At 47.9% G+C, this 21213-nt stretch overlaps 1 protein-coding gene across 1 annotated transcript in view; it reads left to right on the top strand.

The window, feature by feature from the left end:
* The window catches only part of LOC144782453 (phosphatidylinositol 4,5-bisphosphate 3-kinase catalytic subunit gamma isoform-like), a 120797-nt gene that overhangs the window by 21401 nt on the left and 78183 nt on the right, over positions 1 to 21213 (top strand). The window contains exon 2 of the mRNA XM_078661829.1: positions 10427 to 10553. The gene's annotated coding sequence lies outside the window, so the exon portion shown is untranslated. The remainder of the gene's footprint in view (positions 1 to 10426; positions 10554 to 21213) is intronic.

The raw sequence follows: 21213 nt of genomic DNA, 5'->3' as shown, positions 1-21213 counted from the left end.
TGCCCCTTAGTGTAATCACAATCATTTGCACGTACCGGCCACACATGTCGAGGCAACAGAACGCTGCCGACCTATCTGGTGAGCAACAACGCTAAGCCCTCAGCAACACTACTGCCCACTCGAGCTCCCTACATGCCCGAACATTGCCTGAAATGCAGCAAAATCACCTATCGCCAACAGTGAACAACAGTGAACTCACCGGCCGCTGATCAACACGGGGACTGGGCTCTCCCCAAAAACAGCACCCGAAGCCAGGACGGACGCAACCTAGAAAACGCCGGGCAGACACCGTCCCTCGATGCAGGGTCAGCTTGGGGGTGGGGGCGAGGGTCAACCCGCCGCTGCGACCGGAACAAAGAGGGCGCTTGACCCTCGCCCCCTGGGCTATATAGCCCTTCAACTCCTCCCCCCAGAACAGGAAGTGACCTCACTGCGGGACCACTGGTCCCCCTAAACACTAGACCGCTCAGGGTCTGTGCCATCCGATGGCACTAAGGGTGGCCGCCCTCGTAGGTGGCCACCTTTGGTGTCCCGGGGCTAGCCTATCAGAGTTAGTGGTTTGCCTGGGGGTTCTTGAGCTCTTTTCTTACTCCTTGTGATCTTGGGCACACAACTTGTCTCTCACATAGAGATAGGAAGATAGATTTGAGAAGGGATACCTATATTGTCACAAAGCACCTTGTTGTTTGACCGAGCAAAAGCAGCACTGCAATCTCAGGAAGGCCCCTTCTGCCCTCCGACCAATGAGATCTTGTGCCTCTCTTGAAAGGCACCAATCAGATAAAAGTATACCTTATCCTTTGCACAGGTCTGTCCCACTATGGCAGCGGGGTCAAAAGTGCTTCTCACCACAGCCATCTGCCGGCTGACTCCTCGTTTCCACATTCTAAACTGGCTACCTAGAAGGTCTCAAGTTTTGTTCTTGATTGCCTGGGAGATGGAGACTCTTCCCAGGAGCCTCAGCGTGGACCTGCAGACAATAGTTTATGTGAAAGGTGTCACATGTCTACTTTAGAGGCTCCCAGCTAGGAGGCAAATAGACCTCCTTAGGGATCCTAACAAAACTCAATGGTTCAGCACTCCACCATAAATAGTAACAAAGACAATAAAGTTTGAAGAATCCGTTCAATGGGGCTTAAAAATTTCTTTGATTCTTTTTTCTTTCATACAAGCGTAGCCAACGCGTTTCGTCCAGAGGACTTCTTCAGGGCAAAAAGTTGTGTAATCCTTAGACGACCTGTGATTGTACTTCAAAATTTAATGGTCCAAACTTCAGAATTCAGGGGTGTGTAGGGATTAGCCTCCTTCTCTTATGTATTTTAATTCATACGAAAGTTCCACAAAATTATTTATTCTTTGAAAGGTTCAGGCTTTTTCTCAAAACGTCGGGTGTGGCACGTGTATTCCCTTAGAATGGCGTCGTCATATCTCTCCACAGGATTTCAAAAAGGGATCCTGTAGTTCTTTATTGAAGATGAAAGTTGATCAGAAGTAAGCAGGAGCGTCTCCTCCATTAGAGCCGAGTGGCGCTGCCCCACTAACAAAAATGCCCCTCAGAAATGCCCCGGGCCATTGCTGCAGCAGGGGAGAGTGGTGGGCTGGCTGTGCACTTAAGTGTAAGTTCCGCATGTCTCTTTGCCGGCTCTCTTGCGATGGCCAGCCAGACATGCGCATTTTAAACAGCTCTAACCCACCTATGACAGCTGGGTTAGAGATTGCACAGGCCTCCAGTGCTCTTGAGTGCTCCGAGAGAGGCTGCTCCCTCCAATCTTGGCGTTTCTCTCATGTGGGTTGCCAGCATGAGAGCGGTGCCAGGATTGGCTAGAGGAATTGGCTCACGCCCACAAAGCGTGGGGGAGACAGAAGCAGAAGACAGACTGGAGGGAGGAAGTCGGACTTCGTGCAGAAAGCAAGGTAAGTGGCTATTTCCTTTTATTTATCGTCATCACTTTCATGTCGTTGGTGATGTCAGCCTCACAGATGAAGGAGACACATTTTTACATTCTTCGTCCAGTGCAGATGTCCTCATTCCTGTTGCTGCCTTTTCCTTCTGACTCACCTGTCACGCCTCCGGGTGACCGCGGGCAGGGAAATGGCCGCGTAATCCAGGTTGCGAGTACCCCCAGCTACGCGCAGAGTTTGAGTTTGAGTTTTTAGAGCGTGTAAATCACCTGTAGGTCGCATAGCGCTTGCAGAGTTCAGTGAGATGACAGGGGGATGGGCAGACCTAAAAGTGTGACGTCCTACAACAGAGTGTGACGTCCTACAAGGTGCTGCCTGACTGCGAGGTACTAGACTGTCTTCCTTATGCTCGTCTGTTCTGGTGAGCTCTTGGCATCGATGTATCACAGCCCTGATTTAATATAAGGCGAGTGTCCCATGTCACGAGTTCACCATAAGGTGCTTTATGTAATGCTTGTGTTGCTCTGCAGCACAATTCCAGACTCCACTGGATTGTGGGCGTCCACCCACATGTAACTCTTTTAAACATGTGTACTGCTCTCATGGAGAGACCATCTCATGACTAGCAGTTGCTCGGACTGTTGACTGCAGAGAGTAAAGTCTCCTATTCTTGCACGCGCCTTACTTAGGGCCTGATTGAGATCTTACTCCGTCAAAACAGTGACGGATATCCCTTCCGCCAAAATTTAAATCCCATTATATATAACGGATATCTATCACCACTGTGACGGAGTAACCCGTCTGCCAAGATCTAAATAATGCCCTAAGTGGAAAGTGGCCTGATGATGCCATTTGACTGTAATAAAATGTATTACGAAGCACCTGGGCTTAACAAAGGGCGGTATTTTATTGCGTTCAAGATTGTTTGAGCACAGGTTGCACGATTTATTTGCTGAACATTATTTTTGTGCCAACTCTACCTAACATTCTGTCATACACCACTCTTCAAGAGTAATCACCGACTTTCCAACTTCAGTAGCCCCTGAAGGTCAAAGCCCAGATTGGAGGTTCTTCACCCAGAGGTCTCGTAGCGCTGTATTCATACCCCTGTGGAACCCTTCCTGGCTTTCATGTGAAATGTCCACTCCTGGGCACCCCCAAGGTGAAGCCAGGCATCCACAGCGCTGTTGGGGCCGTTGTGGAGATTAAGCAAGCTATTGCCCAGAGTCACAGAGTGGGACCCATGATTGGAATAGGCACCGAGGCGAGAATTATCAGGTCCGGGGAGATTGAGTCCAAGACCCACCGAGGTGGGAATTGAACCCTGGTCCCGGGCCAGACCTCTGCATCAGGGTCTGCCGCTCTAACCATTGAGCCACGCTTCTCCAATGGAAAAATAGGACCCCCTGTATAATTCTAGTACTTCTAGGACAGGGTAAATTACCAAAGGCGAAAACTTTTCCTAGGCAGTAGATATCAGTAGCATTACATTGATTTATTCAGCAAGATATGCGGGATAATCAAAGCTTAGTGCAATCAAACTAGAAATATTTAAAACATATTCAGGTAGATGCATCAAGCATTTTTGCGAGCGCAAACGGTGCGAATCGCAAAATTCGGCCGTTTGCACCCGCAAAAATGGCATTTGAGATGCATCAAGGGTTCATGCACTCACAATTTAACCCCTTCCGTGCGGGACTGTTTCCCCCGCTGTGCTGGGGGCGGGGGGGTGGCGCGTACAGCGCCCCCATGCTCATGAAGAGGTCAGCTCGTCATGAGCTACGGCGCTCCGGTGCTCATGACGAGCTGAGCTCGTCATGGCCACACCCGTTCCAATGGAACGCTCAGCACTGCATGGGAATCAGCCCAGCATGCGAGCATCATGAGCACCGGAGCGCCGTAGCTCATGACGAGCTGACCTCGTCATGAGCACTCAAAGGGTTAAGAATTTGCAAATAATTGCGAGTTCTCAAATTGCGATTGCATTCTTTAAATGCAATGCATGAACCATTCCAAGATTGCGAATTCGCAATCTGGGGTCGCTATTTACCGCGAATTCAAACTACGTGGTAAATAGCAAAAACTTAGAAATATGCACTTTAGTGCATTTTTCTAAGTTGCATATTACACACACACATGTCCTTGGGACATGTGTGTGCGCAACACAAGTGAACATTACCATTTCAGGGGTGCAACAGGGTGTCCTTTGGACACCCTGGCACCCTTGAAATTGCGGCACATTTGCGATTCGCTAATTGCTAATCGCAAATAAGGAATGACTCCCCATTCATTCCTATGGGCCTTTAGGCCCTTAGGAATAAATGGGAAAGCCATTCCTTATTTGCGATTAGCAGTTAGCGAATCGCAAATAAGGACCCAGTAGGAATCGCAAATAACATTGCGATTCCTACATGCATCCCGTTTTGCGAGTCTTTAATAGCGAATCCTTAAAATTCGCTATTAAGGACTTGCAAAACATAACTTTGATGCATCTGGGGGATTATTTCATCTTTATTGGTGATTATTTAAAAAGATTGTTTCAGACACAAAAATACAAAAAATATACACAACTTATACATACAGGTGCATATACATCAAATTAAACGTATTTACCATGAGTTATGGGCGGTAAGCACTTTGTCCCAGACAATATAGACATATACAAATACATAAATTGCAGTTATACAAGAATTACAATCTAGAGCAAATATATAAAAAAGGATTACAATTATTATTATTTATTTTTTTGGAGCAGTTGGTATATTGGGGCAGATGGTAGCAATTGTAAGAGTTCTCTACGCGCGTTTCAGCACAGGACGTGCCTTCATCAGGAGCGCCACAGAGGTGTGTCAAGCGTAAAGCTGGGTGCGCTGGCCAAACAAATTGTTTCAAAGGGCCAGACGGGGGCGGTAGATACAGATTCCGCTGAGGGTAACGTTTAGTGAAGAGACACAGTCTCGCTGCAGAAAGAATACACGTCAGAAATTTCGTTTTTGGAGAAATGGCATGGAAGGAGTCGTAATCTTATTGTAATCGTAACTGCTGACTATCAGATACAAGAGATATGTAATTTTGAAGGAAATTTGATGATTGTAGATCAAGATTCGCACTTCATGAAGGAATGCAGCGAGGGAAGGAAGCCATTCGTACCGAGATATGAAACAAGAGATCTGCAGTTGGATGATAAAGGCCTGTGGAGTATAAACTCGGAGGGGTACCAGTCTGTAAACTCTACTGCAGATGGACGTGTGTCTTAGCGTACGTTCCAATACGGATGGCTGCCATGTCCGTAAAAAAAAAAATCGTTCTTCAAGTGATGCCGGCAGCGTTTGTCTAGTGGAGATCTCCAGAGAAGTCTGCCCCAGCATCACCCCGTAGCCTGCTGAGCCCAAATTGTGTGCATTGTACAAGGAACTGGGCGCTTCCACAGTGGTGATTGGGCGATTTTCCTAAGCCATGGATTCCATTTGCTGTTGAGGGTCTGCTTGTTTATCGCCTTCACCGGTGTCTCTTTTCTACCCTATGTACGAGTTGTGAAAAGACTGTCATTGGCAATAGATCCTACTCAAGAATGCTTCCCTCCTCCTTCCACATTCAAAGCTACCCTCATGGACTACGATCCACTCCCTTTTCGGTTGAGGCTCTGTATGGGAGTGGTCTCGTACCCCCAATCTGTGGTGCTTCTAAGTCACATTTATGAAACTTATGACTTGTCCAGGACAAGTCCAATTGACAAACTCCAATGATAGCGAACCTATTGCCACAGTTCCGTCGAATTGACATGGTTTACATAAAGGCTGGGGCCTACTTCCTATTGGATGTTACATTAATGTAATGTTATGTTATGTGAACTTTTAGGGTCCGATTCACAGAACTAATTGGAGACAAAATCCTAAACGTACTACTTTTGGTATTCTCAGAAGGCATTTAGTACTAGTAAAGTTAGGATTTTGTCTTAAGTTAAGATTTTGTCTAGTTAGGATTTTGTCTTAGGTCCAAAACGTAAGACAAACTTAAGTTTAACTTAAGACAAAATCCTAACTTAAAACAAAATCCTAACTAAAGACAAAATCCTAACTTTACTTCTACTAAATGCCTTCTGTGAGTACCAAACGTAGTAAGTTTAGGGGGAGGCCCTGATAGGCTGGGGGAGGTGGTTCCATATTTTGGATGCGATATAGGAGAAGGACTGACCTTGAGTTTCGTTTTTGTGAATGCGGGGGATGTATGCGAGTGAGAGGGCGGTAAAGCGGATATGTCTGTTTGGTTGGCAAGTGTGTATGAGGTTGTTAAGGTATGTTTGTCCAAAGTTGAGTTGGGCTTTATATGGGTGAGTGATTAGTTTGATTGGCTTATCATCTTATCAAAAAGGATACTGTTGGATTTCTGCAGGGCCATTCCCAAACTTTTTGCCTTCACCCTTCCATTTTCTGAACCCGTATTTGTTGGCATTTAGGACTCTGTGCACTTACCACTGCCCACCAGTGCTAAAGTGCTTGTAATGTCTTCTTTAAACATTAAAAAAAATGGCTTAAACCCAATTGGCCTATTTAATTTAATTACAAGTCCCTATAAAGTGGTACCATCTGTACCTAGGTCCTGTAAAATAAATGCTACGAGTTGGCCTGCAGCACTTTCTGTGCCACCCTCTTAAGTAGCCCTCTAAACATGTCTTAGGTCTACCATTACTGCGTTGGTATGCAGTTTCAAACTGCCATTTCAACTTGGCAAGCAGGGACGGCTCCAACGTAATGGCAGAGGAGTGTCACCCCACTTGTCAGAGTCAGTGACAACAAAATAAAATGATAATAAAACAACATCATTTTAGTTTTCTGTGACTGGTTTAGGCATGCCCGTAGGGTGAGGCGAGGCCAGCAGCAATGGTGAGCACTCAGAAGTTCGCATGTAAGTTTGGTCGGTCGTCTTAGGCCGGCCAAACAGACATGTGCACTTCTATTTCTCCAACCCAGCTGTGTTCCACAGACTCCCAGGGACTGTCTGAACGGCTGACGAGGCTGCTCAGACCAAACCTGGCACTGTTGTCACAGTGAGAGCAGCATCTGGATTGGGTAGGGAGCCTACTTTCCCAGAGACTTCTGGGAGAGCACCGAGGCGGGCGTCGGAGGCAGCAAAAAGAAAGGTAGGTTTTAAAAAATATATTATTTTCCCTGTCACTAGCCCCCCTCCCGGTCTGTCTGTCACCTGCCCCCCCACCCCACTTCCCTTTTATGGCACCCGCCACTGCTGACAAAATAAACCTCTTCCAAAGGTGCCTGGTGCGTTATATCCCACAAATTTCAAGCCGCACAGCCATGTAAACAACAGTCACAAGAAACAATCCAATTCTCATCCAAGTAATTCAGCAACGTGGTTCCAAACTTTTAATGCTCAAGGGATACCCATCCAGGTTTTTTCCAACAGCACGTTAAATCACATTTCATCGCGGGTAACCGTGCAAATATTCACCCAATGCATTTCGGGCAAGGAGCCCTTTATCAGGGTTACTCAAAGTGCTGCAAATACGTGACTTGATTCTCCAGTAACTTAACACCGTGGCCGACAGCAACACCACTTATTCTGATATGAATAAGACCAATAAAGTTGTGCAAGGTTTTAAGCTGGTCATTAAAAGTGCCCATGACCAGCTTAAACAAGTGCTCAACTTTGTTAGAACTCTAGATGAAATGTGATTTACCGTGCTGTTAACCAATGGCTAACTTTTCCTGGGCACAATGAGGAAAAATGAACCCACTTAGAATGATAATCAGCCAACACAGTAATGAACTTATTACTTTGGGTTGGGACAATCCTTGATCAGCAGCAACACAATCAATGGCTAACATGTCCTGGGTACAATGAAGAAAGTCTAGAGGAATAAGCTGAGAATTATGTGCAACTAGGCACTTATCAGCAGTTTGACAAACTTGGCATGTACCAATATGTAACTCCACATCATTGTCCATTCCTGGCCGCCAATATTATACCCTTTTAGCCCGCGTAGCAGGCTATACTGGCTATGGAAGGTCCGCTCCAGCGTTAAAGGCCCGAGATGAAGGCAAGGGACTTTAACAAGTGAGCGGGTTCTTTAATAGCCATTACAGCCCAGCTACGAAGAGCTATAAGGCTATTAGAACATTCTGCCACTAGAGGGCAGAATATTTTACCAAATTAAACAAAAGCTTCTTGGAGTTCAAGGGGTTTCAAATCCCCTGGGGCCCTGAGAGGCCTTTGTGAAAACAACACTGGAATGTTGCTTTGCAGGCCTTTACCGGCCCGTAGCAGCACGGAGCACTCCATTGTTTTCAATGAAGTGCTCCACATTCCAATGTTCAAATACTCTATCAACCGCTTCTTACCCACTGTCAAGCCTTCACAACCTATTGATATTAATTTATTTTTCAACAGCACAGGAGGTACCACCTTATCACCTCAAGCAATTAGATCCCCTCCATTACTTAACTCGTCCGTGACCTTAAAAAAATGGTTGCAATTTACCAGTCAAGCACCGTTCTCTGGGCCATCCTTTCACCACAAACTTTCGGACTTTGGATTGGACCCTGGTCTTCAAGAGAACGTTTCCACTCATTCTTTGCAACAACCATATTTTTATTCCCAATCACATCTACTATGTCTACCAGGCATTCAACTTCTCCTTCATAATGTCCATTCTCATTGCCTTTGTTTACAAGAAATCTAGATACAAAGGCTTCCACTGCACTCTCCATACCAGATACATGCAATATTTCAAAATTAAATTCTTGGAATCTTGATAACAAGCTCACCAAGTGTGGAGATGCTCTACCCATACCTTTCTCAACGGATATATGTCAGCACAACGCGGACTATTACCACGCGGGCCATTACAACGCTGTTTTTACAACGCAAGTCGTTACAACGACTTGCGCTGTAAGCGCTGGATAGTGGAATAGTTTAATTTTATATTCCAACTCCAGCCCACGTTACAGTAGGGAAGGTGTTGGAAAAGAAAATTAAACTATTCCTTGTCCAACAGCGCCCTCCAGCGCAAGTCGTTGAAACGACTTGCGTTGTAAAAGCAGCGTAGTAATGGCAGCGCATGGTAATGCCCGCGTTGTAAAGGCTGTTCCCCTTCTCAACTAGGGGGTATTGTAGAGGTTTGTGCTCAGAATGAATAGTATACAGGGGCAGATTTAAAAGAAAGTGACTCAGTGCGTGCTGCAAGCCCTTTGGCTGCGCCGCACTGAGTTACTTTCAAAGCACGAGGATGCAACACATTTACAACAATATGTCGCACCTCTGTGTTTCCTCCTGAGCTGGCGCACAAACTGCTGCCATGCGCCGGCACAGGCATCAATGCACCACGGTGCAAGGATGCCTGGGTCGTGGGGAGATTGATTTTGTTCAAGAAGGGTTCCCTTCCTGCACATAAACAATCAGACATGGCGTTTTTCAACTTCTAGGTGTGCTGCATTAGCAGACATAAAAGTTGAAAAACGTCATTGTTTCAATGATTGTTTATGTGCAGGAAGGGAACCCTTCCTGTTCATAAACAATCTTTAGAGATTATTTCCTCTTTCTATGTGTGCTGCAGATGCAGCACACTTAGAAAGAGGGAAAAAAGGAGGCAAAATGAATGCATTTCTCCTCGTTGCGCCTCCCTATGCCTCCCCTGGAGAGGCATAGCATTGACACGCATTTCCAGATTTACGATTCCTTGTAAATCTGGAGATGTGTCTGGTTCCATGGGTGCCTGGGAACACCCACAGCGACACCCACAGAACACCTCTTTCATGCAAAGTGCTGCGTGCAAAGGGGCCATACTTACAAGGACAGGAAAAGGCACGCAGGGTTGCTTTTCCTGTCCTTGTAAATATGGAGCAGTAAAATGCGCCACTGGTACATCACAAAAAATGATGCATCGGTGGCGCAGGAGGCTTGTAAATCTGCCCCTTTGTCGCCAAGCAAAGGTTCTAAAGTGATCTGTGGCCCATAGACAAGCCAACGCCTAACATTCAATGGCGCTGTAGAGCGTCTGAGCACTACGCAGACACCGCAAATCAAAAGTCACAGAAAGCTCCTTGCAGCCGACTCTCTGGCTCAGTCTGCACCAGTTCCAATCGAGATGTCACCAACGGTTATCACACACAATTCTTCTTCCTGGTACGGTTTCAATGGAGGTGCTTCACCAATCAGTTGCTTAATACTGTCAAATGCATGCTCTTTACTCTCACCCCATTGAAAGGTCACTCCCTTAAGCAGTACGTTGTTTAGAGTTTCAGTAACCACAGCAAATCTTTGCACAAAGCTTGAATAGTATTCACACAGCCCTAGAAAAGATCTTACTGGACCAACTTTGCTGGGCCCGTGAGCATTAGTGGCGGCCTTGGACAAGCCACTTTGTGCTTCACGCCTTCCGTAGTCAACAGATGACCGAAATATTCAACTTGTCCAGTGAAGAATATGCATGTGTTTCATTTTACAGCATACACAGTTTACTGAATGCATCTAACACTTTGTAAATAATTCTGTCGTGTTTTCTCCTTAGAAGATGGATCTACCAGGATGTTGCCAAAAAACACGTGGACTCCATTATTCCTGTTGAATAAATCGAGCATTAATTTCTGGAAAACGGATGCAACAGATGCTAATCGAAAAGGCATCCTGTGATAACGGTACGTTCCAAAAGCTGTTAAGAATGTGAATAAAAAACTTGATTCCTAACACAACTCGCTCTGGTGTAATGCCAATCTCAGGGCAATAGTAAAAAAAATAACACGCATTACCTAACTGAGCAAAACTTGCCAAAAGTTTAGGCAAGGAATGGCAATCAACTAGAATGGCTCTATTAAAAAACCCGAGATCGACAAACAGGTGAATACCATCCGATTTCTTCTTCACTGCTACTGTGGTGGAAACCTCCCAGGAAGAATCAATCCACTCTCTAACACCCTCCTTTTTCAGCATGTTTAAGTGGTCCAATGGCTGCTCAATGGTACATTAATTACTTTATAGCAAACTTGCACAATCGAATCTTTGAGAACTATTTTGTGCATGAAACCCTACACACAACCCGATCTGTCTTCAAGCACTTCCTTATGAGCATCCAAGACTACTTACGTCACTCGATTCTCAAGTGCCACGAGAGGAATTCTACAAGAGGTACCATGTAGTAAAACCATTCCAAATGAACACTTTTACCACCAACAAAGAACATTACACCCTCTTTTTGCAGCATAAACTTTGGTGTGAATTACTTTGCATTTGAACATAACATTTCCTAGAAAAAAAAACGTATATTTCAATGGGGCTTTCTGCAAAACCAAAGGATGTATATCTGGGGGGGAGGGGGACAAAGAAAAGCTTGACCATTTATAATAAAATAAGGATTCAGAAATTATCATAATTGCTGACCTAGAATCAGCTGTGCCTAAAAATGGTGTGTCACCAATAACTTTCACAAACAGGATCCCCATTCTTATTTTCATTGAACTAAGGGGCATATTATCAAGGGGGTTCATCTCCGCTTTTTTGGCTTTAAAAGCCAAGAAAGCGGAGATAAAATGATCTCCCTATTACCTAGCTGTCGCTAACACCAGTTAGCGACAGCTAGTAGGAGATAGCGACCATCTTGGGCCCCGCTTTGCATGTCAGTGAAATTTATCACTAATGACATGCAAAGTGGGCGTGCCAAGATGTTAGCGACTGGAAACAGTCGCTAACATCGCTATCTACTATTACCAACTTTTGGAGATATTCGCGCTAAGCGCGAATATCTCACCTGCCCTGAGCAGTTCTTAGCCATGTTATCCAATGGTAGGTGGATAACATGGCTAAGAGCATTAGCTCGGTAATGCATGAATATCGCTGACTTTTCAGCGATATTCATGCATTGCGGCCGTTTTTTATCGCATTTGCGATAAACCTTGGTAATACCAAGGTTTATCTGTGATAAAAATCGCCGCAGCTCAGCGGTAAAATTTTGTCTCTAACCAAGCAATAGCGATAATTATCGCTATTGCTTGGTAATATGCCCCTAAGTTTGTACAGTCAAGACTTATTTACATTTGTCAGTATCATGTGTCTCTCAATCAGATTGTGAAATAGCAACCCTTAACTTAGCTGTACGGGGCCTGTATTTGGTTTCACCTGCAGATCAAGCAGTTACAGTGCTGGAAATGAACTAATCCACGTTCTGACATGTAATATTGCAGCATCCAACTGATCTTATGAAATGCTTGACTTCTTTGGCAACTATGGATTTTATCCAGTAACACTTTGCATTTTGGGGTTTTTGAGACCCAACTTACAATGTAAAAAAAACCACATGTCCCGAATGAAGCATTATGGTGAAGGGAAAGCGAGGAATGGCTGAAGGTGTCACATGATCATCAATCCAGCACCATACCCCATAGCCTCATCCCTAGACTCCTGCCTCACCCATCCCACATTCTCAGTTCACTCTCCCCTCTCGCACCAGCCCGTTGTTGAAGAGGGAACTGACTACGCATCTAGTACTAAGGAAAGAGCAGGTATTCTGTAGGTGTCTTTATAGATATTCATGAGTGTTCTGTAATTTTTATATGTTCATAGGAAGAGGTGTGCTCATGTAAGTGCTGGGTGATACTGAATAGGGTGAGTGCAGCGTGAGTGGTCCGAGTGTTGGGTGAAAATTGTGCAGATGTGAGTGTTGGGTGAGCTGCATGAATGCAATGTGAGAGGAGTGAGTACAGGGAGGTGTGAGTGGTGTAAATGCAGCGTGAGTGGCATGCCTCTGTGTGGTGCCGGGTGATCGGCGAGAGTGAAGAGTGATCTGTGAGAGTGACTGGTGAGTGCATGGTGAGTGGTGTAAATGCAGCGTGAGTGGCATGCCTCTGTGTGGTGCCGGGTGAGCGGCGAGAGTGAAGAGTGATCTGTGAGAGTGACTGGTGAGTGCATGGTGAGAGGAGTTAGTGCAGAGTGAGTGGTGTGTCCTATGAGTTCCACCAGACTGTTGTCGCTGTGTGCAGACAGGATGGACAGAGTTCCTGTATGAATGCAGGCTGAGAGGTTTGTCTGTGTGAGTGCCGGGTGAGAGGAGGAAGTGCAGGGTGAGTGGTGTGACTGCAGAGTGAGTGCTGCGCTTGTTTGTGTGGTGTGAGTGCAGGGTGAGTGCTGTGCCCATGTGTGTGAAGAGTGAGCTGTGTGAGTGACAGGAGTGCCTATGTGAGTGCACAGTGAGCGATGGAACAGTTTGAGAGGTGGGTGAGAGGAGTGACGGCAGGGTGAGTGATGTCACATGAGATTGGCTGCAGGTGAAAGTGCAGAATGGGATAAATGAACGCATGGTGAGTGATGTGCTTGTTTCAGTGTGATTGTAGAGTGAGCAGTGAAATATTAAAACATATTTGTTTTCTATTTCTTTACTTTTGAGGCAATTGTGGCACCCGCACTTTAGCTTAAGATGTTTAACCTAAAGCGCAGGTGCCGCCATTGTAACACAAGTAAATAAAGGGAAAAAAAGGCATGTGGCCGTTTCGGCAATCGCAACCAAATGAAATGCACGCCCGCCATTATTCCAGCCAATGCGTGCCTCGCTGGATAAATAAAAAAACAAAAAAAAAGTTGTGGTAGAGCATGTCCTGCCTGCAATAGCAGACAGGACAAAACTATTGGCAAAAATGGTGATCTACACGGCTCCATCACAATTCTTCCACGCCACAGCCGTCTTCACAATCTACAACAACGGAATTATTCTCATTCAATCCACAGACCTCAGTCTAAATCTATTTGATAACATCTTCTCCACTATAAAAGATTATGTGTCTAATCCTCCTACATCCTCCCAACTTACCCAACTGACCCATTCTCCCAACATTCTGGCCACCACCTCCCCTACCCTCCTTGCTACCCTCCCATCCCCTACCCCCCTGCCATCCTTGATCGCTGCTCCTCACTCCTCCCTCAATCTCTCTTTCTCACCTTCCAGCACCCCCCTACTCTCTTCCCCTAACCCTCTCACGCCTCCAAACTACTCTACCTCATCGTCTAACTCTCCTCTTGCATAATCTCTCAGGCTTCCTACTATGCCCACAGCCCTTTTCACTACTTGTCCCTCCCCCCTTCACCGCCCCCCTATCTCATAACAACACCTTAGTCCTCCCTCTACCGAGTACCACTTCCGTTCACGCTCCCTATTCAGCAGTCGTCCCGTCTCTGGCTCCTAACGTTGACCATTCACCTCCTATTGAAACCCCCCAAGAACCCTGCACAGTTGTCGATCCCTCTATTGCTGCAAACAGAAACCATTCCCCTCCCACTGAATCCCCTCACACACTGGCTCCAAGTTGTGACCTCTCTCTTCCCAATATTATTCCAACCATCATACCTCTCCTCCCTCCATTAGCCATTTCCAGTTCCCTTACACCTTTTCCTCCAATGTGCACCACTCTCCAATCATCATCACCCCCTTCCCCACCGTTACCTTCATCTGATCTCACTCTTAACCGAGTCTCACAGCCCCAATCCCAATCCTTTTATCTCTCTAACACCAACACCTCCAATCTTCACCTTGGATAAGATTATGACTACTCTTCTTTAAATAAAAGACGATCTCCATTCCTTCAAAGAGTTATTGTCTAATCAACTCAGGAACCCTTTACCCCCTAAAACTTTGTCACCCTCCAAACCCCTCACCCATCCCCCTCCTCCCTGCAAACAGAACCCTCTTTATTGGACATCTATCCCCTCACGTAACTCTATCACCCGTCCTCATCGCAGCGTCAACCCTCTCTCTTTATACGACATACGCTCTCTCCTACACTCATATGATATCACACCCCTGACCCACGCAGCCCCCAAATATCTTCTCATCCCTAGTATTCCTCTCAATCCCCACAGGCCCTCCAAACAGAACGATAGAGGTATCGTGCCTGATAATCTAAAAAAAGTCTCTCTCACTCCCGACCCCTCTTCCTCCCTCGTCACTCCTCGGCTTAAATGCACTCTTCTAAACTGCAGATCGGCCCCCAGACATGCCTCAGACATTGCAGACCTCATCATCGCACATGACCTAGACTTGATCATACTCACCGAAACTTGGTTATCAGACTCCTCCTCACCACTCATTGACATTCTAGTTCCCTCTAACTACTATATCATTAGGCTAGACAGAGTTGGCAAAACAGGGGGTGGACTTGTGTGTATTCACCTTAGAAATCTGTCAATAGAGTTAGTTCTCCTCTATTCTACTCCTGTGAATACCTTTGTCTTGATATCATAAGCGAAGCTAACCCTGTCTGCTCCCTACATATTCTCTACCATCCTCCAGGAGACAACCTCACCTTCTCTGAGAACTTCATGGATCTGGTCACAACGAACACTGGACGTCTACATACACAGATTTTCCTGGGGGACTTCAATCTTCATTGGAACGACCACAACGACTCCTTAGTCAATTGTCTCAAAAACTTCCTCAATGACCTAGACCTCACACAAATCTGCAACAGCCCCACCCATGACAAAGGCTCTATCCTGGATCTTATCATCTCCGAAGCTGACTCCATCCAACTCGAGTCAATCCAACCCTGTGACTGGTCTGACCACTTCATTATCACTTTCTTCATTACTGAAAAAATTAAGCTCATTCCCGCTCAATCCACCAGACCTAAGGTCTGGAAGAGAGATCTGAAGAAAATCAACCCCAACTCTCTACCCTCCCCCAACCACAATCTTCTCTTACCCCCCATTGGCGTTGTTGATGTTCAGGTCCTTACTGATCACTACCTCAATTCGATGTCCTCTATTATCAACGCAGCTGCCCCCTTCAATTAAAGAATGTTTCTTCAAAAATCTCTAAACCATGGTTTGACGGATTACTGAATGACGACAGAAGAGCGATGAGACAGGCAGAACGTAACTGGAGATCTGTCCCATCTGCTTTGCACCTCAAAACACTCAAGAAAAAAAGAAACGCTTACTTCAGAAAAATCAAACGCTCAAAATTCTGCTTTCTTTAGCCTCCAGCTTGATCAAGCAAAAAACCGACCTAAAAAACTGTTCGAGTTAATAAAAACTCAATCCAGAGATGCCCCTCAATCTCTTTCAAACTCCTCTAATGCACTGCCGTCATGTGAAGAATTCTCTTCCTTCTTTAACTTAAAGACAGACAACATCAATAATGAACTCCTTATTGACCTAAATCTCTACTGTAGCGCACACAATAAAACGCCCACTGAGTTAAAAAACAATGCCTCGTGGTCATCCTTTGAAAAGTATTCAGAAGAAAATATTGCCAAGATTCTCAGCACACTGAAGCCCTCCAATCACCTGTCTGACCCTCTACCCGCAAACGCCGTAAAGGACTTTATACCATTACTTCTTCCCCTTTGCACCAAAATCATTAATTGCTCACTTCAACAAGGATGCATCCCAGATTCCCTCAAGGTGGGGCAGGTCTCACCCATTTTGAAGAAACCCACAGACGATCCCTCTGATCTTAACAACTATCGCCCTATCACCAATATCCCTACCCTTGCCAAACTACTAGAAAAATGCGTGCACCTTCAATTGACTAAACACATCGAGCACTTTCACCTCCTCAACCCATATCAATCAGGCTTCCGAGCTGGCCACAGCACTGAATCTGCCATGACCCACATCATTGATGATGCACTTCAAGTACTGGATCAGAATGGTTCTTGCCTCCTCATACTACTCGATCTCTCCTCAGCCTTCGACACGGTCAAGCATGAGAATCTACTTGATCTGTTGAATCTCAGAATGGGTATCTCAGGGACAGTTCTCAATTGGTTCACCTCCTTTCTGCACAACAGGACCCAAAAATTCAAGATTAATAACACTATGTCCTCTGCAGTTCCTGTTACTCTGGGTGTCCCTCAAGGATCCTCCCTCTCCCCTACTTTGTTTAATCTAGTCATGGAATCTCTACTCCAAGCATCTAATGTTCAATTACACATGTACGCTGATGACACCCAACTCTACCTCAAAATAAACACCATCGACGACATCAAATTACTCAACACAAAGCTTAGGAAAACTCAGACCTGGCTAGCAGAGAATCACCTCAAACTTAACCCGTTAAATACTGAATTGCTCCTAATAGCACCTACCTCCAAAGTCCCCATCATTCAGCCCTGGCTCAATCATCTCACTGCTCTCAACGTTCAACCTACTATTGTGGACTCCGCGAAATCGTTAGGCATAACACTCGACTGTAATCTCAACATGCAACATAATATCAGCAATGCAACGAAGGGAGCTAATTTCCACATCAACACATTGCGTAAATTGAAACCTTTCCTTCCTCCCAAGGATTTCAAAACTGCAGTCCAAGCCTTGGTCATCCCTAGAGTGGAATATGGCAGTGTTGCACTCTGTGGTCTCCCCCTTTCATCTATCGCACCATTAAAAGCCTCTATTAATGCTCCAGCCAGACTTATCACAGGCTCGAAAAAAAGGTCACACATCACTCCTGACCCAAAAGCTTTAAACTGGCTGCCCTACGAAGCCAGAATACATCTGAAAATAGCCTGTATGACCCACAAAGCCTTACACTACAACTCCCCCAGTAATCTCGCACAGAAACTGACAATATCTGGTGGATCAAGAGCGACAAGAAGCGCAGACAATCTTCTTTTGAAACCTAAGAGATTCCACAAGAAAAAAACCTTCAAACGTTCCTTTTCAGGAATGGCGCCCAGGATTTGGAATGTCCTCCCTCCAGAAATCAGACTTATCCCATCTACAGCATCCTTCAAAAAAGAAGTAAAAGCTCTCCTCCTAGCCAAATTTTCATGAACTCTGTCTATTGTATTCGGTTAACGAAATACTTATCCTCCTCAGACTATTTTGATTGTATTTTGCATGTAATCTGGTAACTCAATACTTCCTTCATGTGACTAGTTTTATATTGTACTTTGTAGGTTTATTGACCTCCTGCTTCTTTATTGTAACTTTTAGTCACACTGTAAAGCGCTCTGATATCCGTAAGGATCATGTTCGCGCTCTATAAAACTTTCCAAATAAATAAATAAATGAAAGGGGGTGACCTCATAGGAGGCTACAAGAGGAGAAAAGGCGGTACAAAGGAGGAACTACTAAGCATATTGACCAATGAAAGGCCACCATTTAGAAACATCAGCCTTTTTAGCCCTATGGGTGACGCTCTCCTGACTCCAGTTCTAATACGGGCTCCATAAGAGACGTGAAGAAGGGGATAGAATAAGAACATATTGCAGTGAGTAAGATTACATAAAGCACTATTCAAAAGAACATCACAACGTACTCTTTGGAATTCAAACTAGATGGGGGGGGGGGTATGCAAGTGTTGCTGCTTCTGGCAAGCCTGGCCTCAACAGTCTCAGGAAGCATTCGGCTTTTGCAAGAGTGTTCATCATTTGTGTACAAGATGTTCTGTCACTGCTGACAGCGTGGGGCACTCCAGGGGCCGCCCCGCTCCAGCTCAAAGCAGCACCTTACACAGCTCTCCCAGCAGAGGCCTTCAGGAGCCACCCCGCTCCTGCTCACAAGCAGCACCTTACACAGCTCTCCCAGCAGAGGCCTCCAGAGAGGCCACCCTGCTCCTGCTCACAAGCAGCACCGTACACAGCTCTCCCAGCAGAGGCATCCAGAGGCCACCCTGCTCCTGCTCACAAGCAGCACCTTACACAGCTCTCCCAGCAGAGGCCTCCAGAGGCCACCCTGCTCCTGCTCACAAGCAGCACCTTACACAGCTCTCCCGGCAGAGGCCTCCAGAGGCCACCCCGCTCCTGCTCACAAGCAGCACCTTATACAGCTCTCCCAGCAGAGGGCTCCAGGGGCCACCCTGCTCCTGCTCACAAGCAGCACCTTATACAGCTCTCCCAGCAGAGGCCTCCAGAGGCCACCCTGCTCCTGCTCACAAGCAGCACCTCACACTGCTCTCCGGGCAGAGGGCTCCAGGGGCCACCCTGCTCCTGCTCACAAGCAGCACCTCACACAGCTCTCCCAGCAGAGGCCTCCAGAGTCCACCCTGCTCCTGCTCACAAGCAGCACCTTACACAGCTCTCCCAGCAGAGGCCTCCAGAGGCCACCCTGCTCCTGCTCACAAGCAGCACCTTACACAGCTCTCCCGGCAGAGGCCTCCAGAGGCCACCCCGCTCCTGCTCACAAGCAGCACCTTATACAGCTCTCCCAGCAGAGGGCTCCAGGGGCCACCCTGCTCCTGCTCACAAGCAGCACCTCACACTGCTCTCCCGGCAGAGGCCTCCAGGGGCCACCCTGCTCCTGCTCACAAGCAGCACCTTACACTGCTCTCCCGGCAGAGGCCTCCAGAGGCCACCCTGCTCCTGCTCACAAGCAGCACCTTATACAGCTCTCCCAGCAGAGGCCTCCAGAGGCCACCCTGCTCCTGCTCACAAGCAGCACCTCACACTGCTCTCCCGGCAGAGGCCTCCAGAGGCCACCCTGCTCCTGCTCACAAGCAGCACCTTACACAGCTCTCCCAGCAGAGGCCTCCAGAGAGGCCACCCTGCTCCTGCTCACAAGCAGCACCTTACACAGCTCTCCCGGCAGAGGCCTCCAGAGGCCACCCTGCTCCTGCTCACAAGCAGCACCTCCGCCAGCTCTCCCAGCAGAGGCCTCCAGAGAGGCCACCCTGCTCCTGCTCACAAGCAGCACCTTACACAGCTCTCCCAGCAGAGGCCTCCAGAGAGGCCACCCTGCTCCTGCTCACAAGCAGCACCTTACACAGCTCTCCCAGCAGAGGCCTCCACGGGCCGCCCTGCTCCTGCTCACAAGCCGCACCTTACACTGCTCTCCCAGCAGAGGCCACCAGGGGCCACCCCGCTCCTGCTCACAAGCAGCACCGTACACAGCTCTCCCGGCAGAGGCCTCCTGAGGCCACCCTGCTCCTGCTCACAAGCAGCACCTTACACTGCTCTCCCGACAGAGGCCTCCAGGGGCCGCCATGCTCCTGCTCACAAGCAGCACCTTACACTGCTCTCCCGACAGAGGCCTCCTGAGGCCACCCTGCTCCTGTTCACAAGCAGCACCGTACACAGCTCTCCCGGCAGAGGCCTCCTGAGGCCACCCTGCTCCTGCTCACAAGCAGCACCGTACACAGCTCTCCCGGCAGAGGCCTCCTGAGGCCACCCTGCTCCTGCTCACAAGCAGCACCTTACACTGCTCTCCCGACAGAGGCCTCCAGGGGCCACCCTGCTCCTGCTCACAAGCAGCACCGTACACTGCTCTCCCAGCAGAGGCCTCCAGAGTCCACCCTGCTCCTGCTCACAAGCAGCACCGTACACAGCTCTCCCGGCAGAGGCCTCCTGAGGCCACCCTGCTCCTGCTCACAAGCAGCACCTTACACTGCTCTCCCGACAGAGGCCTCCAGGGGCCACCCTGCTCCTGCTCACAAGCAGCACCGTACACAGCTCTCCCGGCAGAGGCCTCCAGGGGCCGCCCTGCTCCTGCTCCTGCTCACAAGCAGCACCTCACACAGCTCTCCCGGCAGAGGCCTCCAGTGGCCACCCCGCTCCTGCTCACAAGCAGCACCTTACACAGCTCTCCCAGCAGAGGCCTCCAGGGGCCACCCCGCTCCTGTTCACAAGTAGCACCTTACACAGCTCTCCCAGCAGAGGCCTCCAGAGGCCACCCCGCTACTGCTCACAAGCAGCACCTTACACAGCTCTCCCAGCAGAGGCATCCAGAGGCCACCCTGCTCCTGCTCACAAGCAGCACCTTACACAGCTCTCCCAGCAGAGGCATCCAGAGGCCACCCCGCTGCTGCTCATAAGCAGCACCTTACACAGCTCTCCCAGCAGAGGCCTCCAGAGAGGCCACCCTGCTCCTGCTCACAAGCAGCACCGTACACAGCTCTCCCAGCAGAGGCATCCAGAGGCCACCCTGCTCCTGCTCACAAGCAGCACCTTATACAGCTCTCCCAGCAGAGGCCTCCAGGGGCCACCCTGCTCCTGCTCACAAGCAGCACCTTATACAGCTCTCCCGGCAGAGGCCTCCAGAGGCCACCCCGCTGCTCACAAGCAGCACCTTACACAGCTCTCCCAGCAGAGGCATCCAGAGGCCACCCTGCTCCTGCTCACAAGCAGCACCTTACACAGCTCTCCCAGCAGAGGCATCCAGAGGCCACCCCGCTGCTGCTCATAAGCAGCACCTTACACAGCTCTCCCAGCAGAGGCCTCCAGAGAGGCCCCCTGCTCCTGCTCACAAGCAGCACCGTACACAGCTCTCCCAGCAGAGGCATCCAGAGGCCACCCTGCTCCTGCTCACAAGCAGCACCTTATACAGCTCTCCCAGCAGAGGCCTCCAGGGGCCACCCTGCTCCTGCTCATTAGC

This window comes from Lissotriton helveticus, chromosome 9 (genome assembly GCF_964261635.1).
Source record: "Lissotriton helveticus chromosome 9, aLisHel1.1, whole genome shotgun sequence".
NCBI classification, from domain to species: Eukaryota; Metazoa; Chordata; class Amphibia; order Caudata; family Salamandridae; genus Lissotriton; species Lissotriton helveticus.
The sequence above is the reverse complement of the archived record's forward strand: the minus strand, read 5'-3'. Positions and strand labels throughout refer to the sequence as shown.